The sequence below is a fragment of the Danio rerio genome, chromosome 4 (assembly GCF_052040795.2).
Source record: "Danio rerio strain M-AB ecotype USA chromosome 4, GRCz13ab, whole genome shotgun sequence".
Classification (NCBI taxonomy): domain Eukaryota; kingdom Metazoa; phylum Chordata; class Actinopteri; order Cypriniformes; family Danionidae; genus Danio; species Danio rerio.
Window position 1 is genome coordinate 67,953,097 of NC_141024.2, and position 21,654 is coordinate 67,974,750.

Genomic DNA, 21,654 nt, shown 5'->3' on the forward strand with positions numbered 1-21,654 from the left:
CTTGAGTCACCACATCTGCTGCATTGTGCCTGTCTTTCCTTCTGTTGTTTTTGTTCTGTGTGTTTGTATTGTGGCTTGAGTTGTTTAGCGCGTGCCCTGTTTCGCTGTCTTGTGTGCACGCTGTCAAGCTGAGCATTAGAGATATCAGCTTTAAAGTTAATTTTTAGCATTTCTTGTTGCTTCTTCACCTGCTCGCTTTGTCTAGCTCTGGTAATTGCTTTCTCTATAGTCAGTTCAGGATCGAGTTTTAGCTGTTCTGACAAGCGTTTATCTCTCAAACCCACCACAAGTCTGTCTCTCACTATTTCGTCATGCAAAGCCCCGTATCCGGTGTGTTCCGCTAGGCAGTGCAGCACTGTGTGAAAGCTGTTGGGCGACTCGCCCGTTTCTTGCTGCCTCAGGTTAAACTTTGCCCTCTCAAAGATCACATTTCTGCATGTTACAAAGTGAGCATCCAACTTTGTCTTAACTGTGTCGTACTCACTCGCTTCCACTGGGCTGAGGTGCAGGGAAAACAATATATCCACCGCCTCCTCCCCCATTGTTTAAATTAGTGCATTTATTCATTTGTCATTGATTTTTATCCGCTTGCGTCTCCAATCAAGATGTGATGCGGAATCTGTTAAAGCGTATAATACATTTAGTCAAGTCTTCTGCTTTAAATATAAACTTCTCTGGTGGAGAAACTTGAAACTGATTCATTTTGCAGTCCGTGAGCTCGCTAGCATTAGCCCCGAGCTTTCAGTAAACGGCAGAGAGAAACAAATAGCCTGCGTACTGTGTTGTCTCTTATTTGTTCGACATCCGTTAATATTACGTTTTTGCTTCTGACACAATGTTAAGTGGTTAATATGTACACTATAACCTTTCTAGGAGGCACATCAGAAGGACCACACAGTATGTCTATTAAACCCACGGCTTTAATGCTCCCCCTTCAACAAACACCTACACAAGGTTCCTACCTCAGTAGTTAACCTGATACTACAGTGTTTGGGTGGACTCCAGGCTATCTGATGAAGGCAGTAAGGTTAGACAAATTAGACCACCAATGGTTTAACTATGGTTTAACAAGAGCCGATGGAGCCCTAAAGCAAAGGGAGGGGGCGGGAATAATCATATTCTGCTCCGGGTCACCAGCAGCTCTTGGTTCACCCAGCTAAACCAGCCACGTCAGTCTGCCCTCCCTTCAGACTGACGTGGCTGGTTTAACCAAAAGCTGTTGGTGGCCTAAAGCAAAGGGGAAATAAGAACACCAATTTCTGCTCCAGGTTACCAGCAGCTCTTTTAGTAACCCAGTTAAACCAGCCACGTCAGCCCGCTCCTCTTATTCCATTTGGGGGGGGGAAGGGGGGGCTGGCTGACGTGGCTGATTTAACCAAGAGCTGCTGGTGCCTTGGAGCAGAAACGGAGAAACAAAAAGGTGGAAATGCTGACCGGCGGATAGATCACTTACTTAGGAGGGCAGGGATGTTCCTTCCAGCGGTCTGGGGACAGCGTACCAGGCTGGCTTTAGAGATTAGTCTGCTTTCCTTCGCCTGCTTGGTTCTGACCTTGTACACGATGAAATGCCAGCATTTGCCGCAAATGAGAGCTCTGACCTCCCTGCGAATCAGTACCAGGGCCATGCTGGAGAGGCGGCAGGAGGCCGGCGGGGTTTCTGAGAGGTAGTCTAGAAACTGGGCTTGGTTTTTTAGATAGTGCTGTCTCATTGGCTCGGTCATCCGCGTGCGGCCCAGCAGGGCAGGCCAAGCTCGGATTCGGGCTGGCTGATTGAGAAAAAGGAAGTACTCTGGCTCCGCGGTGCCTTTTGCCATGTATCCCAAAAAAGTCTTGATCCTGCCCAGCTTGGAAGTGACGTTGTTCCGTAGGCGGGCGGTAGGCTCGCTGCCCAGTTGGAAGCCTTCAAATTCCCCCAAAAGCAGGTCTGCAGAAAGGGGACAACCAAGAGTCAGCAGAAATGACGACATAACCCCACCAGCCCAACAGCAAAGTGCTATAAAAATACTTAACTCAGTGTGAGGACGTGGTCCGCGAATGGGTAGGCTTGCGGGTTCAAGGCTTCCAAAGGCTCGGGGGGCGTCGGACCTCCGGCCGCTCCTCGCCTGGGGGCCTAGTGTCGATGGTGCAGGAGGCGACCTGGTTCTCCTCTTCCTCTTCCTCCTCCTCTCTTCCCCCCTCCTCAACTCCCGGTAGAGGTGCGTGAATTGGACCAGGGTAGACCTCATCTTGTCCACTTGCTTGCCGAGGTCTGTGAGCTGGGCCTGTATGTGCTTTGTAGCACGCATGCAGCCGGGGTTGGCGAAAGGACAGCTAGCCTCTAGGCCGTCCGAGTCCCGCTCCTCCTCGGAGGACGATGCTAGCTGAGACATGACGGGAACCGCCGGCTGGGTGGACAGCAGCCATTGCAAATTCCGAGCCACTTTCTGACAATTGGCTCTTACCATAGCCTCTATCCAGCCCGAGAACTCTGCATGCCGCTTCAAGTGCCTGTCTAGGCGGGCTGGCATTCTGCGACAGCCGGGCATGGGGTCCTCCGCATGTCCACGCGACCAGCACGAGTAATAGCCCCTTCTCATCCGAGTTGGTCAACTTGTGGACGGGCTGTAAGGTGAGGCGAGAGGCGGCTGTAGTCGTTGAGGCACAGCTCACATTCGGACATGACCATGCAAGACCAAGGCTGAAGGGGAAAGAGACCCACACGCCACGTGCAGCGGTTCAAAAGAGGGCGGAGCCGGCGTCCATTTTTGCGTCATGGATCTTTCTCTTAAAGGGGAAAGACACCCCCCCCCCCCCCGCGGGGTGGAAACCGATGCCTACGAGATCCATTTGGTTCAATGCCTCTCTTGTTACGACTCAAGGGGGAGGGGGGTGTCCAGGGGGGCGAGCTGGCGGGCTGAGCGGCAGACATGCTCTGGGTCAAAGCCAGACGGGCCATCTGAATCCTCACCCACGGATAGAGGCGGGAAGGGGGGGAAGTTGTGTGCGGAGGGACACCCCCACACCTCCCTGAAAGCATGCCCTGGACAGGGAGGAAACAACCACACCCATAGAGGCTGACCCATTGGTGCTTGGGGGCCGGGGTGGGGGCCTAACCCCTGGGGCGTCACACGAGCTCCTATCGCTCAGTATCAGAGGGGTTCAGCAGCAAGACTGTCAGAAACTAAGTCCGGGATTTCTCACGTTCCCTGAAAACCTGACGGCAGGTCAGAGAATTTTGGCATCGGGCAAATATCTCCAGGCGCGGGACGTCCCCACTGGTAACCCGGGAAGGGTGGTCTCTTGTCGGACATGACTTGGTGGGCTTGGGCCTTGGTCTAATCAACGCCCCCTGTGAGCACCTGCTGGCACGTTTTCTCTTTTGGAACTTTCTCACTCCAGATGCATAAATGGTGCCGCTGGTGACCAATGCTGGAGCCACTGGCCTCCAAGGCCCCATGTCACACGCTCTGCCCAGGGACCCCCCACTCTCCGGGAGCAAGCGCCGGTCCCCAAAGACCCTCTAGATTTGACTCCTGATCGCCAGCAGGGACACTGACTTTCCCATAGAGCACGGGCAAGACAGATGTGCTGCTGGTGACCCAACCGGCTTTGGCGCCAGAACGCGCACGGGCTAGCCTGAGGGGAAACGGTCGCGCTCGTGCGCGGCTTGACAGCTCAGCAATGGGCTCCTGACTCCGTGACGCGTGCACACCTGCCTTGCCCGGGTACGGACACGCCTCCTGGGGCTGCTGGCCTGCCCTTAGACCCCTGGTTTATTCAACCGGTAAAGCCAAAATTATTCCAAGTCTCGTTTTTTTCACCTTCACCGAAAACAGAGCGGCAGGTCAGAGAAACTCAGCATTGCACATGCATCTCCAGGCGCGGGACATGCCGAGAAAGCTCATTTCAGCAATGGCTTGGTGAGCTGGGGCCTGGGTTTCATTAACTCCACCGAAAAGCGCATTGTTTCCACCTGCCGTTCCACAGACAGAACGAGTTCCCGCCGGAGCTTAAGCCATATGCATAAACGGTGCCACTGGTAACCCTACAGGGGCCACACAGCACGCACCTGTCTTGCCTGGGCTCGGGCACTCCGACCTGGGGCTGCGTTTGATGCCTTTGGACCCTGGTTCCTCGCCTGCACCAGGGTCATAGCACGCACCTGCCTTGCCCAGGCTTAGGCACTCCTACCTGGGGCTGCGTTTGATGCCTTTTGGCCCTGGTTCTTCACCTGCACCAGGGTCATAGTGCGCACCTGCCTTGCCCAGGCTCGGGTACTCCTACCTGGGGCTACGTTTGATGCCTTTTGCCCCTGGTTCCTTGCCTGCACAAGGGTCATAGCACGCACCTGCCTTGCCCGGGCTCGGGCACTTCTACCTGGCAGCGTTTGATACCTTTGGACCCTGGTTCCTTGCCTGCACAAGGGTCATAGCGCGCACCTGCCTTGCCCGGGTGCGCCTCTGGGGGCTGCTGGCCTGCCCTTAGACCCCTGTTTCGTTTAACAGCTAAAGCCAAAATTATAACGGCAGGTCAGAGAACCCCAGCGTCGCGCATGCATTTCCAGGCGGGGGACATGCTGAGAAAGGTGGTCTCTATTCGGGAAGGTCATGGTGGGCTTGGGCCTGGGTCTAACCAACTTCCCCGGTGATCGCATCCATAAGTTTGCCAGCGGTTGTTCCAAAGACCCACCATCCCCCTCAAACTGACTTTGTCGTGCTAGTGACCCACCATCCCCTCAAACTGATTTTGTCATGCTAGAGACCCACCATCCCCCTCAAACTGACTTTGTCGTGCTAGAGACCCACCATCCTCCTCAAACTGACTTTGTCGTGCTAGAGACCCACCATCCCCCGCAAACTGAGTTTGTCATGCTAGTGACCCACCATCCCCTCAAACAGACTTTGTCATGCTAGAGACCCACCATCCCCCTCAAACTGACTTTGTCGTGCTAGTGACCCACCATCCCCTCAAACTGACTTTGTCGTGCTAGAGACCCACCATCCCCCTCAAACTGACTTTGTCGTGCTAGAGACCCACCATCCCCCTCAAACTGACTTTTGTAGTGCTAGTGACCCACCATTCCCTCAAATTGACTTTGTCGTGCTAGAGACCCACCATCCCCCTCAAACTGACTTTGTCGTGCTAGAGACCCACCATCCCTCAAATGAGTGTTCTATTCCAAACAGAAAAAATGCATGTCGTATACCAAATTGAATTTTTTTACAAATTTTTTAAACTTTTTTTACTCAAAATAGCAGCGCACCAACAATGCGCCTTAACACACTAATCAAACATTTTTGTTTAATAAGTTTTCTTGTATTACCCATGTTTCCTCCATCTCTGTGATCAGCTAGTTCCCATCAGGTTTTTAGAAATCTCTTCTATTCTGTTGTGAGGGTAATTGTGTCAGTCCTGAAATCACAAAGTACTTTTTAAAAGCTGTATTAGTTTGACGTTACAGTGAAAGTATGTACTAATGTTCCTGCTGAAAAACACAGCTTAAAATTGTCTAAACTGGTTGGCAGGTTTAAGCTGTTTTTCCACAAGGGGTTTCAATTCGTGTTTGACAGTACAGTAGATATTTTAGGCTATTTACTACACGACCTCCTAATAAACATTGATAACAAAACATTGTCATTAAAAGCTAAAAATTTTATAAACAAAAGCCCATTACTATGCCAAGGCGCTAACAGAGTTTTTACACACTCTAACCATCACTATAAAATAAATATTCAACACAAATGTCAATTACCAGTAAGAAAAGAGTCGGGAACAGCTGTATGTAATATTCAAGTACTTTTAAGGACTAAACTTACCTGAAATTGGCGAAAGCAGCCGCATGAGCAGCTTTGTTGACAGCCAGATTGAGTGCCGTTGCTTAGGGATTAGAGTGTCGACTCCAAAATATTCCAACGTATCTATTCCTCAATGGACATTGTGCTGGAATTGACTTGAAGACAAGAATCGACTCCCAGAGACGAGTCTGTTTTTTTTTTTAACCCTCCAGAATGAAGCAGTTACACGCTACACTACAGTTATAACGCTCATTCAGAGCACGATGAACATCGAAGACAAGTTTTATGCGTTTGCTTTTCTACAGAATGTTAGGCTTACACACATCAACAAATTACATGTAAATGTATCAACTTATAACAGCATAATACTCAGTATTCACTACTCATGAGTACTTTTAAAAGAGCTACTTTTTACTCCTACTTTGAGTAATATTTACAACAGGTACATTTACTCTACTCTCACTATATTTTTTTATGCAAGTAATGGTACTTTTACTTAAGTATGCTTTCTCAGTACTCTTTCCACCACTGCCGGTGGGAAACAATCTTTCCTGACCAACCTGTCGAGATGTCCTGCGCCTGGAAGTACGTGCCTGATGCCAAATGCCTCTGACCTGCCATCAGGATTTTGGGGACGGCGTGAAATTGTGGACTTTGTTTGTTGATAATTGTGCGGTTAAACAAACCAGGGGGTTCTAAGGCCAGGCTGGTCTGCCTGAACAGGTGTGTCCATTTCCCGTGAGCCTTCGGCCGCACCTCTTGGCACGATTGGGAAAAAAGCAGGGGCTCTAAGGCCAGGCTGGTCTGACCGAGCAGGTGCATCCATTTCCCGCTAGCCTTTGACCGCGCGTCCTGGCACAAGGGAAAAAAGTAGGTGGTCTAAGGGCAGGCTGGTCTGCCCAAGTAAGTGTGTCTGTTTCTTGCAAGCCGTCAGCCGTGGGTCCTGGCTCAATGGCAAAAAAGCAGGGGATCAATGACCAAGCCGTCTGCCTGAGCAGCTGTGTCTGTTTCCTGCGAGCCTTTAGCTGTGCGTTCTGGCAAAATAGGAAAGAACCAGGAGAGCTATAACCAGGCTGATCTGCCCAAGCAGGTGCATCTGTTTCCCGCGAGCCTTTGGTTGCGCATCCTGGCTCAATGGGAAAGAAGCAGGGGTCTATGGCCAAGCCATCTGCCCGAGCAGTTGCATCCGTTTCTGGCGAGCATTTAGTCGTGCATCCCGGCATGGTTGGGAAAGAACCAAGGGGTCTGTACGTAGACTAGCTGCCCCAGCAAACACGTTCGAACCCTGCCAACCGAGCAAGGTTAACACAGAACTCCTATATTATCTGTTGCTAGAACTACGCGTCATTGGTGCACCCCAGCCACCTCAAAATTTGAGCACTGCCATAGGTAGTGGAACTTGGAAAGGCTGGTGCACCCCTGCTGTCTGAACCACAGTATATTAACGTGGTGGAGAGGGTGGTGCCCCAGAGCCAGGTGGGTCACCAACAGAACAACTAGCACATGCTTTTTCTCTAAGTCCATATTCCCGGGCTTAAAAGTGGGGTGCTTGGGCACTGCTGGAGAACAGGTGTCAATCAAGAGAACCCTGTGGGGCTGGCGATGGCCCCAGAAAGGGTGTGGGTCCCTAGGCAGAAGGGGTGTGATTTGTGGGATATTGAGCTCAGTGGTTCCAGCCCCCCTAACGTGGACCCTGGCTCCCTGGGAAGGGTGTGGGTCCCCGGGCAAGCTTTGGTCAAGTGAGAGCTAGTTCAGTGAGTTTGCAGGGTGGTGGGTCTTTCTAGCAAGCGTCTGGAACGACTAGGCCAGTTTGTGGGATTGTTGGTCTTTCTAGCGAGCTATCATGGTCCAGTTGGAAGATGGCTGGTCTAATGACTGGTGGGCACAATGACGCCCACTAAATGTCCTGAAAAAGTGCATGTTCGATCAGGTTCTACGATTCTTTTTGAAAAAGGGAAAAGCCGTGCAAAAGCTCCCATGGCTGGCGCAGTAAAGCTGCCCAAAAAGGTGTGTGTGTTTGGTGGGGTTCTACTAAACCCTTTGAAAAAGGAAAAGCAGTGCTCAAGCTTCAGCGGCTGGTGCAGTAAAGCTGCCCAAAACGGTGCGTGTTCGATAGGGCTCATACCATCCCTTTGTGGGAAAGAGAAGGAAAAAAAGCTGTGCAAAAGCTCCCATGGCTGGCACAGTAAAGCTGCCAAAATAGTGCGTGTTCGATGGGGCTCATACCATCCCTTTGTGGGAAAGAGAAAGAAAAAGGCTGTGTAAAAGCTCCGACGGCTGGCGCAGTAAAGCTGCCCAAACGGTGCGTTGTTCCTTGGACACACATGGTTCCTTTGAAAGAGGAATGGGGAAATCCCCCAAAAGTAGTTACAGCTTATCCATGCATTGGACCAAGGGGATCTTGAAGGTATCGGTTTATACCCCTGGTTCAGGGGTGGATGTTTTCCCCTTTAAGAAGTGTCACCAGCGTCATGACTCGGAAGTGGATGCCTCTGCCGCCTCCTTTTAAACCATTCCCCTCAGTGTGTAAGTCTTTCCCTGCAGCATTGATCTTGGATGGTCATGGCTGAATGTACGCTCTGCTTCAGTCTACAGCCGGCTCTTGTCGCACCTGTTAGCGGTTGACAAGGTGACAAACTCGGAAGAGAAGAGGCTTTTGCTCTCGCTCAGCGCTGGCAATAAGGACACACGTAAGATGCTGTGCCGGGTGCCCAGCTGTTGCAGAACACCGGCCCGTCTAGACAGACACCTGAAGCAGCACACAGAGCTCTCTGCCTCTGGCCGGAAAGAGGCCATGGGAAGAGCAAAGCATCGAAAAGTGACTCAGGAGTTGTTGCTCAGGAGTAGTTGCGTGGTTGCAATCGAATTAATGGGCGGTTCCTGTGGTGTCTCGGTTACCGTGGTCGGAAGACGATGATTGGGAACCAGTTGGCCCAGAAGCCGAGCGTCTGTGTGCTGAACCTTGCTGCATGCTTACTACAGAGTGCATGCAGTCCCAGCTCAAAGATCTCAGCAAGCTGGTGGGGGGGGAAGAGGAGGAGAAGGTAGTCTCCTGCTCAGCCGGCACCACTTCCCCGACCCGGCCCCCAGGCAAGGGGTGGCCAAAGATCCTACACCCCCCAGACCTCTGGAAGCCTACGTCTCACAAAAGTACTCCTACCCGGACCATGTTCCCGCCCTGAGTTGAGTATAGTTATGGCACTTTTCTGTTGGGCTGGTGGGGGTATATCATCAGGGCAGACTTTAGACTTTCGTCCCATTTCTGCAGACCTGCTCTTGGAAGAGATTGAGGGTTATAAACTGGAAAGCGAGTTCACTGGCCGTCTGCAAAACGTCTCATCCAAACTGAGGAGAATCAAGTCAAGTCAAGAGTTTTATTTGTCACATAAATAATAATACAAAGTATGACCAGCAGTGAATGAAGGTCAGGTCCGCTCCAGAGACAGTGCAAGTATAGATAAACAAAATGTAAATAATAATAAGAAAAATATGTGCAAAAAATAATGATAAAATTATACAAAGTAATAAGAATAGCAGCAATATGAGGTAGCTTATAGATATGACTAATACAGTGATATATACGTAGAGTCAAGTGATGTATAACACCGGGTTAGAATTTAAAAGCCTGATGGCCTGGGGAAAGAAGCTCCTCCTAAGTCTCTCAGTTTTTGCCATCAAGCTACGGAAAAGCTTACCAGATGGAAGCAAAGTGGATAGGTAATTACCAGGGTGATTTAAGTCCTTACAGATTTTAACAGTTCTATTTTTCCAGCGTTTGAGATGGATGTCCTGCTAGGAGGGGAGAGCAGACATTGAGATGCGCTCAGCTAATCGCACAACTCTTTGAAGTGCTTTGCGGTCCTGATTTGAGCTGTTTCCATACCACATTGAGATACATTGAGTCAATACGCTTTCTATGGTCCCTGAATAGAAAGTTTTTAGGATTGATCAAGGCGTTCCTAGGGTATATGGAAAGGCTAAGTGGATCTAGAGAACTTCTTTTTTCTCAACGAGCCAGTGGGAATCCGAGCTTGGTACACAGCAGATTTTAAGCTCTCTTTCACAGAATATGCTGGCACATTGTGGTGCACGAGGTGAGAACCAAGCAGGTGAAAGAAGGCAGACTGATCTCCAAGGCCAGCCTGGTAGCCAGCCGCTGACACCAGACTGCTGGAAGAAAAATCCCTGCCCTTCGAGGTAAATAATGAGACCCCCGGTGGAAACTGACTTTTTTTTTTTTTTTTTTTATAGCACACCAACAGCTTAAGACAGCTATTTAAAACAGGCGCAGCACCAGGGAAGGACGCAGCTCAGCTGGCATCGACACAGCATCGACAGAAACAATGCCCTTGAAGGCGAGAAAAAATAATGGCAGCGAAGCTGTGACACGGGGAAGTCTATCAGCAAGCACTTCGAAAAGCTTACAGCACCTGGTATTCCCAGGCGGTCTCCCATCCAAGTACTAACCAGGCCCGACCCTGCTTTACTTCCGAGTTCAGATGAGATCGGGCATTTCCAGGGTGGTATGGCCGTAAGCGAAAGAGGCTGTCAAGCGTTGGCTATTTAAAGCAGCTGCCAAATGAAGCACTTCGAAAAGCTTACAGCACCTGGTATTCCCAGGCGGTCTCCCATCCAAGTACTAACCAGGCCCGACCCTGCTTTACTTCCGAGTTCAGATGAGATCAGGCATTTCCAGGGTGGTATGGCCGTAAGCGAAAGAGGCTGTCAAGCGTTGGCTATTTAAAGCAGCTGCCAAATGAAGCACTTCGAAAAAGCTTACAGCACCTGGTATTCCCAGGCGGTCTCCCATCCAAGTACTAACCAGGCCCGACCCTGCTTTACTTCCGAGTTCAGATGAGATCGGGCATTTCCAGGGTGGTATGGCCGTAAGCGAAAGAGGCTGTCAAGCGTTGGCTATTTAAAGCAGCTGCCAAATGAAGCACTTCGAAAAGCTTACAGCACCTGGTATTCCCAGGCGGTCTCCCATCCAAGTACTAACCAGGCCCGACCCTGCTTTACTTCCGAGTTCAGATGAGATCGGGCATTTCCAGGGTGGTATGGCCGTAAGCGAAAGAGGCTGTCAAGCGTTGGCTATTTAAAGCAGCTGCCAAATGAAGCACTTCGAAAAAGCTTACAGCACCTGGTATTCCCAGGCGGTCTCCCATCCAAGTACTAACCAGGCCCGACCCTGCTTTACTTCCGAGTTCAGATGAGATCGGGCATTTCCAGGGTGGTATGGCCGTAAGCGAAAGAGGCTGTCAAGCGTTGGCTATTTAAAGCAGCTGCCAAATGAAGCACTTCGAAAAGCTTACAGCACCTGGTATTCCCAGGCGGTCTCCCATCCAAGTACTAACCAGGCCCGACCCTGCTTTACTTCCGAGTTCAGATGAGATCGGGCATTTCCAGGGTGGTATGGCCGTAAGCGAAAGAGGCTGTCAAGCGTTGGCTATTTAAAGCAGCTGCCAAATGAAGCACTTCGAAAAGCTTACAGCACCTGGTATTCCCAGGCGGTCTCCCATCCAAGTACTAACCAGGCCCGACCCTGCTTTACTTCCGAGTTCAGATGAGATCGGGCATTTCCAGGGTGGTATGGCCGTAAGCGAAAGAGGCTGTCAAGCGTTGGCTATTTAAAGCAGCTGCCAAATGAAGCACTTCGAAAAGCTTACAGCACCTGGTATTCCCAGGCGGTCTCCCATCCAAGTACTAACCAGGCCCGACCCTGCTTTACTTCCGAGTTCAGATGAGATCGGGCATTTCCAGGGTGGTATGGCCGTAAGCGAAAGAGGCTGTCAAGCGTTGGCTATTTAAAGCAGCTGCCAAATGAAGCACTTCGAAAAGCTTACAGCACCTGGTATTCCCAGGCGGTCTCCCATCCAAGTACTAACCAGGCCCGACCCTGCTTTACTTCCGAGTTCAGATGAGATCGGGCATTTCCAGGGTGGTATGGCCGTAAGCGAAAGAGGCTGTCAAGCGTTGGCTATTTAAAGCAGCTGCCAAATGAAGCACTTCGAAAAGCTTACAGCACCTGGTATTCCCAGGCGGTCTCCCATCCAAGTACTAACCAGGCCCGACCCTGCTTTACTTCCGAGTTCAGATGAGATCGGGCATTTCCAGGGTGGTATGGCCGTAAGCGAAAGAGGCTGTCAAGCGTTGGCTATTTAAAGCAGCTGCCAAATGAAGCACTTCGAAAAGCTTACAGCACCTGGTATTCCCAGGCGGTCTCCCATCCAAGTACTAACCAGGCCCGACCCTGCTTTACTTCCGAGTTCAGATGAGATCGGGCATTTCCAGGGTGGTATGGCCGTAAGCGAAAGAGGCTGTCAAGCGTTGGCTATTTAAAGCAGCTGCCAAATGAAGCACTTCGAAAAGCTTACAGCACCTGGTATTCCCAGGCGGTCTCCCATCCAAGTACTAACCAGGCCCGACCCTGCTTTACTTCCGAGTTCAGATGAGATCGGGCATTTCCAGGGTGGTATGGCCGTAAGCGAAAGAGGCTGTCAAGCGTTGGCTATTTAAAGCAGCTGCCAAATGAAGCACTTCGAAAAGCTTACAGCACCTGGTATTCCCAGGCGGTCTCCCATCCAAGTACTAACCAGGCCCGACCCTGCTTTACTTCCGAGTTCAGATGAGATCGGGCATTTCCAGGGTGGTATGGCCGTAAGCGAAAGAGGCTGTCAAGCGTTGGCTATTTAAAGCAGCTGCCAAATGAAGCACTTCGAAAAGCTTACAGCACCTGGTATTCCCAGGCGGTCTCCCATCCAAGTACTAACCAGGCCCGACCCTGCTTTACTTCCGAGTTCAGATGAGATCGGGCATTTCCAGGGTGGTATGGCCGTAAGCGAAAGAGGCTGTCAAGCGTTGGCTATTTAAAGCAGCTGCCAAATGAAGCACTTCGAAAAGCTTACAGCACCTGGTATTCCCAGGCGGTCTCCCATCCAAGTACTAACCAGGCCCGACCCTGCTTTACTTCCGAGTTCAGATGAGATCGGGCATTTCCAGGGTGGTATGGCCGTAAGCGAAAGAGGCTGTCAAGCGTTGGCTATTTAAAGCAGCTGCCAAATGAAGCACTTCGAAAAGCTTACAGCACCTGGTATTCCCAGGCGGTCTCCCATCCAAGTACTAACCAGGCCCGACCCTGCTTTACTTCCGAGTTCAGATGAGATCGGGCATTTCCAGGGTGGTATGGCCGTAAGCGAAAGAGGCTGTCAAGCGTTGGCTATTTAAAGCAGCTGCCAAATGAAGCACTTCGAAAAGCTTACAGCACCTGGTATTCCCAGGCGGTCTCCCATCCAAGTACTAACCAGGCCCGACCCTGCTTTACTTCCGAGTTCAGATGAGATCGGGCATTTCCAGGGTGGTATGGCCGTAAGCGAAAGAGGCTGTCAAGCGTTGGCTATTTAAAGCAGCTGCCAAATGAAGCACTTCGAAAAGCTTACAGCACCTGGTATTCCCAGGCGGTCTCCCATCCAAGTACTAACCAGGCCCGACCCTGCTTTACTTCCGAGTTCAGATGAGATCGGGCATTTCCAGGGTGGTATGGCCGTAAGCGAAAGAGGCTGTCAAGCGTTGGCTATTTAAAGCAGCTGCCAAATGAAGCACTTCGAAAAGCTTACAGCACCTGGTATTCCCAGGCGGTCTCCCATCCAAGTACTAACCAGGCCCGACCCTGCTTTACTTCCGAGTTCAGATGAGATCGGGCATTTCCAGGGTGGTATGGCCGTAAGCGAAAGAGGCTGTCAAGCGTTGGCTATTTAAAGCAGCTGCCAAATGAAGCACTTCGAAAAGCTTACAGCACCTGGTATTCCCAGGCGGTCTCCCATCCAAGTACTAACCAGGCCCGACCCTGCTTTACTTCCGAGTTCAGATGAGATCGGGCATTTCCAGGGTGGTATGGCCGTAAGCGAAAGAGGCTGTCAAGCGTTGGCTATTTAAAGCAGCTGCCAAATGAAGCACTTCGAAAAGCTTACAGCACCTGGTATTCCCAGGCGGTCTCCCATCCAAGTACTAACCAGGCCCGACCCTGCTTTACTTCCGAGTTCAGATGAGATCGGGCATTTCCAGGGTGGTATGGCCGTAAGCGAAAGAGGCTGTCAAGCGTTGGCTATTTAAAGCAGCTGCCAAATGAAGCACTTCGAAAAGCTTACAGCACCTGGTATTCCCAGGCGGTCTCCCATCCAAGTACTAACCAGGCCCGACCCTGCTTTACTTCCGAGTTCAGATGAGATCGGGCATTTCCAGGGTGGTATGGCCGTAAGCGAAAGAGGCTGTCAAGCGTTGGCTATTTAAAGCAGCTGCCAAATGAAGCACTTCGAAAAGCTTACAGCACCTGGTATTCCCAGGCGGTCTCCCATCCAAGTACTAACCAGGCCCGACCCTGCTTTACTTCCGAGTTCAGATGAGATCGGGCATTTCCAGGGTGGTATGGCCGTAAGCGAAAGAGGCTGTCAAGCGTTGGCTATTTAAAGCAGCTGCCAAATGAAGCACTTCGAAAAGCTTACAGCACCTGGTATTCCCAGGCGGTCTCCCATCCAAGTACTAACCAGGCCCGACCCTGCTTTACTTCCGAGTTCAGATGAGATCGGGCATTTCCAGGGTGGTATGGCCGTAAGCGAAAGAGGCTGTCAAGCGTTGGCTATTTAAAGCAGCTGCCAAATGAAGCACTTCGAAAAGCTTACAGCACCTGGTATTCCCAGGCGGTCTCCCATCCAAGTACTAACCAGGCCCGACCCTGCTTTACTTCCGAGTTCAGATGAGATCGGGCATTTCCAGGGTGGTATGGCCGTAAGCGAAAGAGGCTGTCAAGCGTTGGCTATTTAAAGCAGCTGCCAAATGAAGCACTTCGAAAAGCTTACAGCACCTGGTATTCCCAGGCGGTCTCCCATCCAAGTACTAACCAGGCCCGACCCTGCTTTACTTCCGAGTTCAGATGAGATCGGGCATTTCCAGGGTGGTATGGCCGTAAGCGAAAGAGGCTGTCAAGCGTTGGCTATTTAAAGCAGCTGCCAAATGAAGCACTTCGAAAAGCTTACAGCACCTGGTATTCCCAGGCGGTCTCCCATCCAAGTACTAACCAGGCCCGACCCTGCTTTACTTCCGAGTTCAGATGAGATCGGGCATTTCCAGGGTGGTATGGCCGTAAGCGAAAGAGGCTGTCAAGCGTTGGCTATTTAAAGCAGCTGCCAAATGAAGCACTTCGAAAAGCTTACAGCACCTGGTATTCCCAGGCGGTCTCCCATCCAAGTACTAACCAGGCCCGACCCTGCTTTACTTCCGAGTTCAGATGAGATCGGGCATTTCCAGGGTGGTATGGCCGTAAGCGAAAGAGGCTGTCAAGCGTTGGCTATTTAAAGCAGCTGCCAAATGAAGCACTTCGAAAAGCTTACAGCACCTGGTATTCCCAGGCGGTCTCCCATCCAAGTACTAACCAGGCCCGACCCTGCTTTACTTCCGAGTTCAGATGAGATCGGGCATTTCCAGGGTGGTATGGCCGTAAGCGAAAGAGGCTGTCAAGCGTTGGCTATTTAAAGCAGCTGCCAAATGAAGCACTTCGAAAAGCTTACAGCACCTGGTATTCCCAGGCGGTCTCCCATCCAAGTACTAACCAGGCCCGACCCTGCTTTACTTCCGAGTTCAGATGAGATCGGGCATTTCCAGGGTGGTATGGCCGTAAGCGAAAGAGGCTGTCAAGCGTTGGCTATTTAAAGCAGCTGCCAAATGAAGCACTTCGAAAAGCTTACAGCACCTGGTATTCCCAGGCGGTCTCCCATCCAAGTACTAACCAGGCCCGACCCTGCTTTACTTCCGAGTTCAGATGAGATCGGGCATTTCCAGGGTGGTATGGCCGTAAGCGAAAGAGGCTGTCAAGCGTTGGCTATTTAAAGCAGCTGCCAAATGAAGCACTTCGAAAAGCTTACAGCACCTGGTATTCCCAGGCGGTCTCCCATCCAAGTACTAACCAGGCCCGACCCTGCTTTACTTCCGAGTTCAGATGAGATCGGGCATTTCCAGGGTGGTATGGCCGTAAGCGAAAGAGGCTGTCAAGCGTTGGCTATTTAAAGCAGCTGCCAAATGAAGCACTTCGAAAAGCTTACAGCACCTGGTATTCCCAGGCGGTCTCCCATCCAAGTACTAACCAGGCCCGACCCTGCTTTACTTCCGAGTTCAGATGAGATCGGGCATTTCCAGGGTGGTATGGCCGTAAGCGAAAGAGGCTGTCAAGCGTTGGCTATTTAAAGCAGCTGCCAAATGAAGCACTTCGAAAAGCTTACAGCACCTGGTATTCCCAGGCGGTCTCCCATCCAAGTACTAACCAGGCCCGACCCTGCTTTACTTCCGAGTTCAGATGAGATCGGGCATTTCCAGGGTGGTATGGCCGTAAGCGAAAGAGGCTGTCAAGCGTTGGCTATTTAAAGCAGCTGCCAAATGAAGCACTTCGAAAAGCTTACAGCACCTGGTATTCCCAGGCGGTCTCCCATCCAAGTACTAACCAGGCCCGACCCTGCTTTACTTCCGAGTTCAGATGAGATCGGGCATTTCCAGGGTGGTATGGCCGTAAGCGAAAGAGGCTGTCAAGCGTTGGCTATTTAAAGCAGCTGCCAAATGAAGCACTTCGAAAAGCTTACAGCACCTGGTATTCCCAGGCGGTCTCCCATCCAAGTACTAACCAGGCCCGACCCTGCTTTACTTCCGAGTTCAGATGAGATCGGGCATTTCCAGGGTGGTATGGCCGTAAGCGAAAGAGGCTGTCAAGCGTTGGCTATTTAAAGCAGCTGCCAAATGAAGCACTTCGAAAAGCTTACAGCACCTGGTATTCCCAGGCGGTCTCCCATCCAAGTACTAACCAGGCCCGACCCTGCTTTACTTCCGAGTTCAGATGAGATCGGGCATTTCCAGGGTGGTATGGCCGTAAGCGAAAGAGGCTGTCAAGCGTTGGCTATTTAAAGCAGCTGCCAAATGAAGCACTTCGAAAAGCTTACAGCACCTGGTATTCCCAGGCGGTCTCCCATCCAAGTACTAACCAGGCCCGACCCTGCTTTACTTCCGAGTTCAGATGAGATCGGGCATTTCCAGGGTGGTATGGCCGTAAGCGAAAGAGGCTGTCAAGCGTTGGCTATTTAAAGCAGCTGCCAAATGAAGCACTTCGAAAAGCTTACAGCACCTGGTATTCCCAGGCGGTCTCCCATCCAAGTACTAACCAGGCCCGACCCTGCTTTACTTCCGAGTTCAGATGAGATCGGGCATTTCCAGGGTGGTATGGCCGTAAGCGAAAGAGGCTGTCAAGCGTTGGCTATTTAAAGCAGCTGCCAAATGAAGCACTTCGAAAAGCTTACAGCACCTGGTATTCCCAGGCGGTCTCCCATCCAAGTACTAACCAGGCCCGACCCTGCTTTACTTCCGAGTTCAGATGAGATCGGGCATTTCCAGGGTGGTATGGCCGTAAGCGAAAGAGGCTGTCAAGCGTTGGCTATTTAAAGCAGCTGCCAAATGAAGCACTTCGAAAAGCTTACAGCACCTGGTATTCCCAGGCGGTCTCCCATCCAAGTACTAACCAGGCCCGACCCTGCTTTACTTCCGAGTTCAGATGAGATCGGGCATTTCCAGGGTGGTATGGCCGTAAGCGAAAGAGGCTGTCAAGCGTTGGCTATTTAAAGCAGCTGCCAAATGAAGCACTTCGAAAAGCTTACAGCACCTGGTATTCCCAGGCGGTCTCCCATCCAAGTACTAACCAGGCCCGACCCTGCTTTACTTCCGAGTTCAGATGAGATCGGGCATTTCCAGGGTGGTATGGCCGTAAGCGAAAGAGGCTGTCAAGCGTTGGCTATTTAAAGCAGCTGCCAAATGAAGCACTTCGAAAAGCTTACAGCACCTGGTATTCCCAGGCGGTCTCCCATCCAAGTACTAACCAGGCCCGACCCTGCTTTACTTCCGAGTTCAGATGAGATCGGGCATTTCCAGGGTGGTATGGCCGTAAGCGAAAGAGGCTGTCAAGCGTTGGCTATTTAAAGCAGCTGCCAAATGAAGCACTTCGAAAAGCTTACAGCACCTGGTATTCCCAGGCGGTCTCCCATCCAAGTACTAACCAGGCCCGACCCTGCTTTACTTCCGAGTTCAGATGAGATCGGGCATTTCCAGGGTGGTATGGCCGTAAGCGAAAGAGGCTGTCAAGCGTTGGCTATTTAAAGCAGCTGCCAAATGAAGCACTTCGAAAAGCTTACAGCACCTGGTATTCCCAGGCGGTCTCCCATCCAAGTACTAACCAGGCCCGACCCTGCTTTACTTCCGAGTTCAGATGAGATCGGGCATTTCCAGGGTGGTATGGCCGTAAGCGAAAGAGGCTGTCAAGCGTTGGCTATTTAAAGCAGCTGCCAAATGAAGCACTTCGAAAAGCTTACAGCACCTGGTATTCCCAGGCGGTCTCCCATCCAAGTACTAACCAGGCCCGACCCTGCTTTACTTCCGAGTTCAGATGAGATCGGGCATTTCCAGGGTGGTATGGCCGTAAGCGAAAGAGGCTGTCAAGCGTTGGCTATTTAAAGCAGCTGCCAAATGAAGCACTTCGAAAAGCTTACAGCACCTGGTATTCCCAGGCGGTCTCCCATCCAAGTACTAACCAGGCCCGACCCTGCTTTACTTCCGAGTTCAGATGAGATCGGGCATTTCCAGGGTGGTATGGCCGTAAGCGAAAGAGGCTGTCAAGCGTTGGCTATTTAAAGCAGCTGCCAAATGAAGCACTTCGAAAAGCTTACAGCACCTGGTATTCCCAGGCGGTCTCCCATCCAAGTACTAACCAGGCCCGACCCTGCTTTACTTCCGAGTTCAGATGAGATCGGGCATTTCCAGGGTGGTATGGCCGTAAGCGAAAGAGGCTGTCAAGCGTTGGCTATTTAAAGCAGCTGCCAAATGAAGCACTTCGAAAAGCTTACAGCACCTGGTATTCCCAGGCGGTCTCCCATCCAAGTACTAACCAGGCCCGACCCTGCTTTACTTCCGAGTTCAGATGAGATCGGGCATTTCCAGGGTGGTATGGCCGTAAGCGAAAGAGGCTGTCAAGCGTTGGCTATTTAAAGCAGCTGCCAAATGAAGCACTTCGAAAAGCTTACAGCACCTGGTATTCCCAGGCGGTCTCCCATCCAAGTACTAACCAGGCCCGACCCTGCTTTACTTCCGAGTTCAGATGAGATCGGGCATTTCCAGGGTGGTATGGCCGTAAGCGAAAGAGGCTGTCAAGCGTTGGCTATTTAAAGCAGCTGCCAAATGAAGCACTTCGAAAAGCTTACAGCACCTGGTATTCCCAGGCGGTCTCCCATCCAAGTACTAACCAGGCCCGACCCTGCTTTACTTCCGAGTTCAGATGAGATCGGGCATTTCCAGGGTGGTATGGCCGTAAGCGAAAGAGGCTGTCAAGCGTTGGCTATTTAAAGCAGCTGCCAAATGAAGCACTTCGAAAAGCTTACAGCACCTGGTATTCCCAGGCGGTCTCCCATCCAAGTACTAACCAGGCCCGACCCTGCTTTACTTCCGAGTTCAGATGAGATCGGGCATTTCCAGGGTGGTATGGCCGTAAGCGAAAGAGGCTGTCAAGCGTTGGCTATTTAAAGCAGCTGCCAAATGAAGCACTTCGAAAAGCTTACAGCACCTGGTATTCCCAGGCGGTCTCCCATCCAAGTACTAACCAGGCCCGACCCTGCTTTACTTCCGAGTTCAGATGAGATCGGGCATTTCCAGGGTGGTATGGCCGTAAGCGAAAGAGGCTGTCAAGCGTTGGCTATTTAAAGCAGCTGCCAAATGAAGCACTTCGAAAAGCTTACAGCACCTGGTATTCCCAGGCGGTCTCCCATCCAAGTACTAACCAGGCCCGACCCTGCTTTACTTCCGAGTTCAGATGAGATCGGGCATTTCCAGGGTGGTATGGCCGTAAGCGAAAGAGGCTGTCAAGCGTTGGCTATTTAAAGCAGCTGCCAAATGAAGCACTTCGAAAAGCTTACAGCACCTGGTATTCCCAGGCGGTCTCCCATCCAAGTACTAACCAGGCCCGACCCTGCTTTACTTCCGAGTTCAGATGAGATCGGGCATTTCCAGGGTGGTATGGCCGTAAGCGAAAGAGGCTGTCAAGCGTTGGCTATTTAAAGCAGCTGCCAAATGAAGCACTTCGAAAAGCTTACAGCACCTGGTATTCCCAGGCGGTCTCCCATCCAAGTACTAACCAGGCCCGACCCTGCTTTACTTCCGAGTTCAGATGAGATCGGGCATTTCCAGGGTGGTATGGCCGTAAGCGAAAGAGGCTGTCAAGCGTTGGCTATTTAAAGCAGCTGCCAAATGAAGCACTTCGAAAAGCTTACAGCACCTGGTATTCCCAGGCGGTCTCCCATCCAAGTACTAACCAGGCCCGACCCTGCTTTACTTCCGAGTTCAGATGAGATCGGGCATTTCCAGGGTGGTATGGCCGTAAGCGAAAGAGGCTGTCAAGCGTTGGCTATTTAAAGCAGCTGCCAAATGAAGCACTTCGAAAAGCTTACAGCACCTGGTATTCCCAGGCGGTCTCCCATCCAAGTACTAACCAGGCCCGACCCTGCTTTACTTCCGAGTTCAGATGAGATCGGGCATTTCCAGGGTGGTATGGCCGTAAGCGAAAGAGGCTGTCAAGCGTTGGCTATTTAAAGCAGCTGCCAAATGAAGCACTTCGAAAAGCTTACAGCACCTGGTATTCCCAGGCGGTCTCCCATCCAAGTACTAACCAGGCCCGACCCTGCTTTACTTCCGAGTTCAGATGAGATCGGGCATTTCCAGGGTGGTATGGCCGTAAGCGAAAGAGGCTGTCAAGCGTTGGCTATTTAAAGCAGCTGCCAAATGAAGCACTTCGAAAAGCTTACAGCACCTGGTATTCCCAGGCGGTCTCCCATCCAAGTACTAACCAGGCCCGACCCTGCTTTACTTCCGAGTTCAGATGAGATCGGGCATTTCCAGGGTGGTATGGCCGTAAGCGAAAGAGGCTGTCAAGCGTTGGCTATTTAAAGCAGCTGCCAAATGAAGCACTTCGAAAAGCTTACAGCACCTGGTATTCCCAGGCGGTCTCCCATCCAAGTACTAACCAGGCCCGACCCTGCTTTACTTCCGAGTTCAGATGAGATCGGGCATTTCCAGGGTGGTATGGCCGTAAGCGAAAGAGGCTGTCAAGCGTTGGCTATTTAAAGCAGCTGCCAAATGAAGCACTTCGAAAAGCTTACAGCACCTGGTATTCCCAGGCGGTCTCCCATCCAAGTACTAACCAGGCCCGACCCTGCTTTACTTCCGAGTTCAGATGAGATCGGGCATTTCCAGGGTGGTATGGCCGTAAGCGAAAGAGGCTGTCAAGCGTTGGCTATTTAAAGCAGCTGCCAAATGAAGCACTTCGAAAAGCTTACAGCACCTGGTATTCCCAGGCGGTCTCCCATCCAAGTACTAACCAGGCCCGACCCTGCTTTACTTCCGAGTTCAGATGAGATCGGGCATTTCCAGGGTGGTATGGCCGTAAGCGAAAGAGGCTGTCAAGCGTTGGCTATTTAAAGCAGCTGCCAAATGAAGCACTTCGAAAAGCTTACAGCACCTGGTATTCCCAGGCGGTCTCCCATCCAAGTACTAACCAGGCCCGACCCTGCTTTACTTCCGAGTTCAGATGAGATCGGGCATTTCCAGGGTGGTATGGCCGTAAGCGAAAGAGGCTGTCAAGCGTTGGCTATTTAAAGCAGCTGCCAAATGAAGCACTTCGAAAAGCTTACAGCACCTGGTATTCCCAGGCGGTCTCCCATCCAAGTACTAACCAGGCCCGACCCTGCTTTACTTCCGAGTTCAGATGAGATCGGGCATTTCCAGGGTGGTATGGCCGTAAGCGAAAGAGGCTGTC

At 51.3% G+C, this 21,654-nt stretch overlaps 1 protein-coding gene and 65 non-coding genes across 72 annotated transcripts in view; all 66 read right to left on the reverse strand.

Annotated features, from left to right (window-relative positions):
- The window catches only part of LOC147845236 (uncharacterized), a 934,973-nt gene that overhangs the window by 254,969 nt on the left and 658,350 nt on the right, over positions 1-21,654 (reverse strand). The gene's annotated exons all lie outside the window — the stretch shown is intronic.
- LOC137492729 (5S ribosomal RNA) lies at positions 10,193-10,311 on the reverse strand. Its single transcript, XR_015487747.1, has one exon. It is a non-coding gene; the product is annotated as a 5S ribosomal RNA (ribosomal RNA).
- On the reverse strand, positions 10,370-10,488 carry LOC137492728 (5S ribosomal RNA). The gene has a single exon (XR_015488514.2). It is a non-coding gene; the product is annotated as a 5S ribosomal RNA (ribosomal RNA).
- Positions 10,548-10,666, reverse strand: LOC137492726 (5S ribosomal RNA). Its single transcript, XR_015487749.1, has one exon. It is a non-coding gene; the product is annotated as a 5S ribosomal RNA (ribosomal RNA).
- On the reverse strand, positions 10,725-10,843 carry LOC137493834 (5S ribosomal RNA). Its single transcript, XR_015488590.2, has one exon. It is a non-coding gene; the product is annotated as a 5S ribosomal RNA (ribosomal RNA).
- On the reverse strand, positions 10,903-11,021 carry LOC137493813 (5S ribosomal RNA). The gene has a single exon (XR_015485238.2). It is a non-coding gene; the product is annotated as a 5S ribosomal RNA (ribosomal RNA).
- LOC137492725 (5S ribosomal RNA) lies at positions 11,080-11,198 on the reverse strand. The gene has a single exon (XR_015488082.2). It is a non-coding gene; the product is annotated as a 5S ribosomal RNA (ribosomal RNA).
- On the reverse strand, positions 11,257-11,375 carry LOC137492724 (5S ribosomal RNA). The gene has a single exon (XR_015487750.1). It is a non-coding gene; the product is annotated as a 5S ribosomal RNA (ribosomal RNA).
- On the reverse strand, positions 11,434-11,552 carry LOC137492723 (5S ribosomal RNA). The gene has a single exon (XR_015487751.1). It is a non-coding gene; the product is annotated as a 5S ribosomal RNA (ribosomal RNA).
- On the reverse strand, positions 11,611-11,729 carry LOC137492722 (5S ribosomal RNA). The gene has a single exon (XR_015487753.1). It is a non-coding gene; the product is annotated as a 5S ribosomal RNA (ribosomal RNA).
- Positions 11,788-11,906, reverse strand: LOC137492721 (5S ribosomal RNA). The gene has a single exon (XR_015487754.1). It is a non-coding gene; the product is annotated as a 5S ribosomal RNA (ribosomal RNA).
- LOC137492720 (5S ribosomal RNA) lies at positions 11,965-12,083 on the reverse strand. Its single transcript, XR_015487755.1, has one exon. It is a non-coding gene; the product is annotated as a 5S ribosomal RNA (ribosomal RNA).
- Positions 12,142-12,260, reverse strand: LOC137492719 (5S ribosomal RNA). Its single transcript, XR_015488059.2, has one exon. It is a non-coding gene; the product is annotated as a 5S ribosomal RNA (ribosomal RNA).
- On the reverse strand, positions 12,319-12,437 carry LOC137492718 (5S ribosomal RNA). The gene has a single exon (XR_015487756.1). It is a non-coding gene; the product is annotated as a 5S ribosomal RNA (ribosomal RNA).
- On the reverse strand, positions 12,496-12,614 carry LOC137492717 (5S ribosomal RNA). The gene has a single exon (XR_015487757.1). It is a non-coding gene; the product is annotated as a 5S ribosomal RNA (ribosomal RNA).
- Positions 12,673-12,791, reverse strand: LOC137492715 (5S ribosomal RNA). Its single transcript, XR_015488591.2, has one exon. It is a non-coding gene; the product is annotated as a 5S ribosomal RNA (ribosomal RNA).
- Positions 12,850-12,968, reverse strand: LOC137492714 (5S ribosomal RNA). Its single transcript, XR_015487758.1, has one exon. It is a non-coding gene; the product is annotated as a 5S ribosomal RNA (ribosomal RNA).
- Positions 13,027-13,145, reverse strand: LOC137492713 (5S ribosomal RNA). Its single transcript, XR_015487759.1, has one exon. It is a non-coding gene; the product is annotated as a 5S ribosomal RNA (ribosomal RNA).
- LOC137492712 (5S ribosomal RNA) lies at positions 13,204-13,322 on the reverse strand. The gene has a single exon (XR_015488083.2). It is a non-coding gene; the product is annotated as a 5S ribosomal RNA (ribosomal RNA).
- Positions 13,381-13,499, reverse strand: LOC137492711 (5S ribosomal RNA). Its single transcript, XR_015487761.1, has one exon. It is a non-coding gene; the product is annotated as a 5S ribosomal RNA (ribosomal RNA).
- LOC137492710 (5S ribosomal RNA) lies at positions 13,558-13,676 on the reverse strand. The gene has a single exon (XR_015487762.1). It is a non-coding gene; the product is annotated as a 5S ribosomal RNA (ribosomal RNA).
- LOC137492709 (5S ribosomal RNA) lies at positions 13,735-13,853 on the reverse strand. The gene has a single exon (XR_015487763.1). It is a non-coding gene; the product is annotated as a 5S ribosomal RNA (ribosomal RNA).
- LOC137492708 (5S ribosomal RNA) lies at positions 13,912-14,030 on the reverse strand. Its single transcript, XR_015487764.1, has one exon. It is a non-coding gene; the product is annotated as a 5S ribosomal RNA (ribosomal RNA).
- LOC137492707 (5S ribosomal RNA) lies at positions 14,089-14,207 on the reverse strand. Its single transcript, XR_015487765.1, has one exon. It is a non-coding gene; the product is annotated as a 5S ribosomal RNA (ribosomal RNA).
- LOC137492706 (5S ribosomal RNA) lies at positions 14,266-14,384 on the reverse strand. Its single transcript, XR_015487766.1, has one exon. It is a non-coding gene; the product is annotated as a 5S ribosomal RNA (ribosomal RNA).
- LOC137492704 (5S ribosomal RNA) lies at positions 14,443-14,561 on the reverse strand. Its single transcript, XR_015487767.1, has one exon. It is a non-coding gene; the product is annotated as a 5S ribosomal RNA (ribosomal RNA).
- Positions 14,620-14,738, reverse strand: LOC137492703 (5S ribosomal RNA). The gene has a single exon (XR_015489243.2). It is a non-coding gene; the product is annotated as a 5S ribosomal RNA (ribosomal RNA).
- On the reverse strand, positions 14,797-14,915 carry LOC141383364 (5S ribosomal RNA). The gene has a single exon (XR_015488592.2). It is a non-coding gene; the product is annotated as a 5S ribosomal RNA (ribosomal RNA).
- LOC141382869 (5S ribosomal RNA) lies at positions 14,974-15,092 on the reverse strand. The gene has a single exon (XR_015487768.1). It is a non-coding gene; the product is annotated as a 5S ribosomal RNA (ribosomal RNA).
- On the reverse strand, positions 15,151-15,269 carry LOC137494367 (5S ribosomal RNA). Its single transcript, XR_015487769.1, has one exon. It is a non-coding gene; the product is annotated as a 5S ribosomal RNA (ribosomal RNA).
- Positions 15,328-15,446, reverse strand: LOC137493659 (5S ribosomal RNA). The gene has a single exon (XR_015487770.1). It is a non-coding gene; the product is annotated as a 5S ribosomal RNA (ribosomal RNA).
- On the reverse strand, positions 15,505-15,623 carry LOC141382870 (5S ribosomal RNA). The gene has a single exon (XR_015487772.1). It is a non-coding gene; the product is annotated as a 5S ribosomal RNA (ribosomal RNA).
- LOC141382871 (5S ribosomal RNA) lies at positions 15,682-15,800 on the reverse strand. Its single transcript, XR_015487773.1, has one exon. It is a non-coding gene; the product is annotated as a 5S ribosomal RNA (ribosomal RNA).
- LOC141382872 (5S ribosomal RNA) lies at positions 15,859-15,977 on the reverse strand. Its single transcript, XR_015487774.1, has one exon. It is a non-coding gene; the product is annotated as a 5S ribosomal RNA (ribosomal RNA).
- On the reverse strand, positions 16,036-16,154 carry LOC141382873 (5S ribosomal RNA). The gene has a single exon (XR_015487775.1). It is a non-coding gene; the product is annotated as a 5S ribosomal RNA (ribosomal RNA).
- On the reverse strand, positions 16,213-16,331 carry LOC141382874 (5S ribosomal RNA). Its single transcript, XR_015487776.1, has one exon. It is a non-coding gene; the product is annotated as a 5S ribosomal RNA (ribosomal RNA).
- Positions 16,390-16,508, reverse strand: LOC141382875 (5S ribosomal RNA). The gene has a single exon (XR_015487777.1). It is a non-coding gene; the product is annotated as a 5S ribosomal RNA (ribosomal RNA).
- Positions 16,567-16,685, reverse strand: LOC141382876 (5S ribosomal RNA). Its single transcript, XR_015487778.1, has one exon. It is a non-coding gene; the product is annotated as a 5S ribosomal RNA (ribosomal RNA).
- Positions 16,744-16,862, reverse strand: LOC141382877 (5S ribosomal RNA). The gene has a single exon (XR_015487779.1). It is a non-coding gene; the product is annotated as a 5S ribosomal RNA (ribosomal RNA).
- On the reverse strand, positions 16,921-17,039 carry LOC141382878 (5S ribosomal RNA). The gene has a single exon (XR_015487780.1). It is a non-coding gene; the product is annotated as a 5S ribosomal RNA (ribosomal RNA).
- LOC141382879 (5S ribosomal RNA) lies at positions 17,098-17,216 on the reverse strand. The gene has a single exon (XR_015487781.1). It is a non-coding gene; the product is annotated as a 5S ribosomal RNA (ribosomal RNA).
- LOC141382880 (5S ribosomal RNA) lies at positions 17,275-17,393 on the reverse strand. Its single transcript, XR_015487784.1, has one exon. It is a non-coding gene; the product is annotated as a 5S ribosomal RNA (ribosomal RNA).
- LOC141382881 (5S ribosomal RNA) lies at positions 17,452-17,570 on the reverse strand. The gene has a single exon (XR_015487785.1). It is a non-coding gene; the product is annotated as a 5S ribosomal RNA (ribosomal RNA).
- Positions 17,629-17,747, reverse strand: LOC141382883 (5S ribosomal RNA). The gene has a single exon (XR_015487786.1). It is a non-coding gene; the product is annotated as a 5S ribosomal RNA (ribosomal RNA).
- LOC141382884 (5S ribosomal RNA) lies at positions 17,806-17,924 on the reverse strand. Its single transcript, XR_015487787.1, has one exon. It is a non-coding gene; the product is annotated as a 5S ribosomal RNA (ribosomal RNA).
- On the reverse strand, positions 17,983-18,101 carry LOC141382885 (5S ribosomal RNA). The gene has a single exon (XR_015487788.1). It is a non-coding gene; the product is annotated as a 5S ribosomal RNA (ribosomal RNA).
- LOC141382886 (5S ribosomal RNA) lies at positions 18,160-18,278 on the reverse strand. Its single transcript, XR_015487789.1, has one exon. It is a non-coding gene; the product is annotated as a 5S ribosomal RNA (ribosomal RNA).
- LOC141382887 (5S ribosomal RNA) lies at positions 18,337-18,455 on the reverse strand. The gene has a single exon (XR_015487790.1). It is a non-coding gene; the product is annotated as a 5S ribosomal RNA (ribosomal RNA).
- On the reverse strand, positions 18,514-18,632 carry LOC141382888 (5S ribosomal RNA). Its single transcript, XR_015487791.1, has one exon. It is a non-coding gene; the product is annotated as a 5S ribosomal RNA (ribosomal RNA).
- LOC141382889 (5S ribosomal RNA) lies at positions 18,691-18,809 on the reverse strand. Its single transcript, XR_015487792.1, has one exon. It is a non-coding gene; the product is annotated as a 5S ribosomal RNA (ribosomal RNA).
- Positions 18,868-18,986, reverse strand: LOC141382890 (5S ribosomal RNA). Its single transcript, XR_015487793.1, has one exon. It is a non-coding gene; the product is annotated as a 5S ribosomal RNA (ribosomal RNA).
- Positions 19,045-19,163, reverse strand: LOC141382891 (5S ribosomal RNA). The gene has a single exon (XR_015487796.1). It is a non-coding gene; the product is annotated as a 5S ribosomal RNA (ribosomal RNA).
- Positions 19,222-19,340, reverse strand: LOC141382892 (5S ribosomal RNA). Its single transcript, XR_015487797.1, has one exon. It is a non-coding gene; the product is annotated as a 5S ribosomal RNA (ribosomal RNA).
- LOC141382893 (5S ribosomal RNA) lies at positions 19,399-19,517 on the reverse strand. Its single transcript, XR_015487798.1, has one exon. It is a non-coding gene; the product is annotated as a 5S ribosomal RNA (ribosomal RNA).
- Positions 19,576-19,694, reverse strand: LOC141382894 (5S ribosomal RNA). The gene has a single exon (XR_015487799.1). It is a non-coding gene; the product is annotated as a 5S ribosomal RNA (ribosomal RNA).
- LOC141383337 (5S ribosomal RNA) lies at positions 19,753-19,871 on the reverse strand. The gene has a single exon (XR_015488575.2). It is a non-coding gene; the product is annotated as a 5S ribosomal RNA (ribosomal RNA).
- Positions 19,930-20,048, reverse strand: LOC141382895 (5S ribosomal RNA). The gene has a single exon (XR_015487800.1). It is a non-coding gene; the product is annotated as a 5S ribosomal RNA (ribosomal RNA).
- LOC141382896 (5S ribosomal RNA) lies at positions 20,107-20,225 on the reverse strand. The gene has a single exon (XR_015487801.1). It is a non-coding gene; the product is annotated as a 5S ribosomal RNA (ribosomal RNA).
- On the reverse strand, positions 20,284-20,402 carry LOC141382897 (5S ribosomal RNA). The gene has a single exon (XR_015487802.1). It is a non-coding gene; the product is annotated as a 5S ribosomal RNA (ribosomal RNA).
- On the reverse strand, positions 20,461-20,579 carry LOC141382898 (5S ribosomal RNA). Its single transcript, XR_015487803.1, has one exon. It is a non-coding gene; the product is annotated as a 5S ribosomal RNA (ribosomal RNA).
- On the reverse strand, positions 20,638-20,756 carry LOC141383520 (5S ribosomal RNA). The gene has a single exon (XR_015488800.2). It is a non-coding gene; the product is annotated as a 5S ribosomal RNA (ribosomal RNA).
- LOC141383652 (5S ribosomal RNA) lies at positions 20,815-20,933 on the reverse strand. The gene has a single exon (XR_015489149.2). It is a non-coding gene; the product is annotated as a 5S ribosomal RNA (ribosomal RNA).
- Positions 20,992-21,110, reverse strand: LOC141383431 (5S ribosomal RNA). Its single transcript, XR_015488689.2, has one exon. It is a non-coding gene; the product is annotated as a 5S ribosomal RNA (ribosomal RNA).
- LOC141383489 (5S ribosomal RNA) lies at positions 21,169-21,287 on the reverse strand. Its single transcript, XR_015488751.2, has one exon. It is a non-coding gene; the product is annotated as a 5S ribosomal RNA (ribosomal RNA).
- Positions 21,346-21,464, reverse strand: LOC141382899 (5S ribosomal RNA). Its single transcript, XR_015487804.1, has one exon. It is a non-coding gene; the product is annotated as a 5S ribosomal RNA (ribosomal RNA).
- LOC141383067 (5S ribosomal RNA) lies at positions 21,523-21,641 on the reverse strand. Its single transcript, XR_015488052.2, has one exon. It is a non-coding gene; the product is annotated as a 5S ribosomal RNA (ribosomal RNA).